General features: G+C 42.9%; 1 pseudogene; it reads right to left on the bottom strand.

The window, feature by feature from the left end:
* Positions 1–461: 461 nt before the first annotated feature.
* On the bottom strand, positions 462–2352 carry LOC136311664 (RNA-binding protein PNO1 pseudogene; annotated as a pseudogene).
* Positions 2353–3430: the final 1078 nt, after the last annotated feature.

The following is a 3430-nucleotide window of genomic DNA, read 5'->3' as shown; positions in this document are numbered from 1 at the left end:
CAGAATAGTCACACACCACTGATTATTAAGGGTCATATTTCAGAGAGGTTTTCTGAGCTAATTCTTTAATTATACCTCATAGAGAAGAAATGCTTATAAATTTATAAGTAATAAACTTATAAATTCATACAGAAAAACAAGAATTTTTCCTCCAAATGAGAGAATTAAAAACTGTGCAAATCTACTACATGTAATTTAAAAATTTTAAAAAATGTTAAATTATAATCAATGTCTAAGTATAATAATAGAGTTAAATTTTGGTATTTAAGTGATCCTCAAAGCTGTTGAATGAAACTCAAACTTTCCTTTCTGTTTATTCTTCTGGCTGAGGATTGAAGGAAGAACTAAAGCTTCAAGTGACTGAAAAATTATTTACATGGTTTTGTGATCCCGTGTGGAGGGTAAGTAAGGTCTTTTTCTTTAGAATCCAAAGACAAGAAAATAATGTCTCTGATTTGCAATCAGAGTCGAGCCACTCCTCTACTAGCCACAGCTTGAATATTGCCATAAACCTTCGATGGAGGGTTTCCCAGGATGGGGTTGTATAAATAGCGGTTCTTGCCATCCTGATGTTTTGGGCAGAGCCAAGGGTGTGGCCCTTCACATGAGCTAAAACTATTTGTGTCCACATCACATTCTCTATTTGGTTTTTCCTCCTTTACTAGCTACTCTTCCTGTTGCTCTTGACAGGTAGTCTCCCTTTACGGGCTTCACACCTGTCATTTCAAGACTAAGAAGAAGTCATCCAATGTCATAAAAGCAAGTGCACCCTCCCCTTGAACCCTTGATTTCTACATTCCTGGATTTCAAGTTAAAGAATATCTGAAATATTTACACGATTGGTAAATATCTTCAACCAGTTCTCTTTTACTGGCGTGTCTCTATTAGTTGGGACTGAAATGTTCTTGCTTCTTTTTTCCCTGTACAGGATCTGGTCCCTGGAGATGGGCAGGAAGGCCGCTTCTTTGTGGCCAGGCCTCCCCCGTGTCCCTGTGGCCCACTGCTCGCCCTTGTCTGCTGTAGACAGCTCCTCAGACTGCCTTTCCTACTTCCTCCGGCCACCATTATGGATGGCCTGGGTGGAACTGGCCTTGGCCCCGGAGCTCTGGGCCTTTCCTTTCGGTTGCCATCCCCAATAATCTCCAGCCCCATAATGCAGTTTTTACACTTGTTTCTTTACTTCAGTTAAATGCATGTCAGAGTCCTGTGGGGGATGTGGATGTTTAGCAAAGAGGAGGCTTGAAGAATACAAAATGAAGAGCTATTGGACTCAACTCAACTCAAGTCCCAGGAACACCACTCTGAGATCCCTTCATAGGGGATCCGAACTTATTAATGCAACCAGGGGTAGTTCTTGAATAAACTCACCAGCAATGGTAGAGTCATTCATGAGTCAGTGTGAAACACTTCCCCGAAACTCCCAAGAGATTATGGAGGTAACTGAAGGATAAAGGCCAAGGAGTTTTTACTGGTGTCAGTGCAAATTTCCAAATAAGTTCACTTAGGGATTTAAAGAAACAGCTACTTTTCGAAACCCAACAATCCACATTCTACCTAAAGGCAAAACATGTAATTGTAATAGTTTCCAAATAAACACAATCATCTTCATGTTTTCTTTACTGTTTTAGCTATACATTGAGTTAAGTCTGACCTTCCTTCTCCCCTGCTTTCTCCTGTAAGTGGTGTCAGTATTCCGGCATCAGAGGTAAGCACTGGGTCCAAGCTGTCCTTCCTCTCATACAGACATCCACAAACTGGAATGTCACTCATTCTGTCTGGCCTTTGGCCTTTGACAGTTGCTCCCTGCTGCCATCATCAGTGGTGTCTGTCACCATCTGGTGGCTGGAACAAAGCTCTCCTCTGCAAGGGTGTCCCTTGTCCTAGCCATAAGATAATTCAAGGCTCCCTTTTCAGCTCTTCTGTAACATCCTAGGGTCCGGGACACTGGGCTTCTCTCCCATGCCATTCCTGCTGCCTGCCTTTCCTTTGGCTCTCTCAGGCTCTCTGCTATAGGAGCACATGTTATTTATTCTATTGCAACTATACTGTGGTCACTGCATAGTTCTGGGAATTCTAGGACTTAGTACCTCTTTGAAGTCCCCACCTAGGAAGAAAATATGTCTCCTTTTCTTCCAGATTCTAAATATTTCTGAGTGTTTTATTATAATCTCCCACTGGAGATAGTCGTTATATATTGGCTGTACCCAAAGGTGGAGACTTAAGACCAAGTACGTAGAACACATTTAAAACTGAACCCTTGATTTCAACTCTTCCTCTTCCAGTCATTTCCATTTCAGAAAATGGCATGCCACCTACCGTGGGAGTTACCTTTAAGTCATGCCTTTCATTCATTCTCTGCATTCACTCCAAAACCAAGTCTTGCTGGCTCAGCTTCGAAAATGTATCCTGAATATGACTGCTGATCATCTCCAGCATGGCCAAGTCACCACTACCACTCCTAGATGGTTCTATTACCATGGCCTTCTTGTATTTCCATATTTACTTTTGTTCCTCCATCCCATTTTCCACAAAGTAAAATTTTTAAAAAATGAAAAATATGATCATGTCCTCCTGCAGCTTAAAATAAGCAGAGCAGAAACAGAGTCATAGACACAAAGAACAATTTGAGAGTTGCCAGATGTGTGTGGGGGGGGAGGGGGGTTTGGGGGATGGCTGAAAAAGGTGAAGGGATTAAGAAGTACAAATTAGTAGTTACAGAATAGTCACGGAGATATTAAAGTACAGCATAGGAAATAGAGTCAATAATACTGTAATAACTAGGTATGGCGTCAGATGGGTACTAGATTTACTGTGGTGATCACTTTGGGAGTTATATAATGTCTAATCACTGGGTTGTACACCTGAAACAAATATAATACAGTATGTCAACGGTAATTGAAAAATGAAAAATTATTTTTAAAACCTTATTAATTGCTTTCCACTGCACTTTGCACAAAATGAAAACTCTCTGCATCAAGTGTAATGTTTTGTACGTTCTGATTTACTCTTTTCTTTTCTTTTTTTTTTTTTTTTTCCATTTTTCTGAAGCTGGAAACAGGGAGAGACAGTCAGACAGACTCCCGCATGCGCCCGACCGGGATCCACCCGGCACGCCCACCAGGGGCGACGCTCTGCCCACCAGGGGGCGATGCTCTGCCCATCCTGGGCATCGCCATGTTGCGACCAGAGCCACTCTAGCGCCTGAGGCAGAGGCCACAGAGCCATCCCCAGCGCCCGGGCTATCTTTGCTCCAATGGAGCCTTGGCTGCGGGAGGGGAAGAGAGAGACAGAGAGGAAAGCGCGGCGGAGGGGTGGAGAAGCAAATGGGCGCTTCTCCTGTGTGCCCTGGCCGGGAATCGAACCCGGGTTCTCCGTGATTTACTCTTTTCTAATCAGATCTCAGTTTTCTCTTCACTTCCTTGCCCTATTC

The sequence above is a fragment of the Saccopteryx bilineata genome, chromosome 8, assembly GCF_036850765.1.
Source record: "Saccopteryx bilineata isolate mSacBil1 chromosome 8, mSacBil1_pri_phased_curated, whole genome shotgun sequence".
In the NCBI taxonomy this organism is placed as follows: domain Eukaryota; kingdom Metazoa; phylum Chordata; class Mammalia; order Chiroptera; family Emballonuridae; genus Saccopteryx; species Saccopteryx bilineata.
This window is presented reverse-complemented; position numbering and strand designations above follow the sequence as displayed.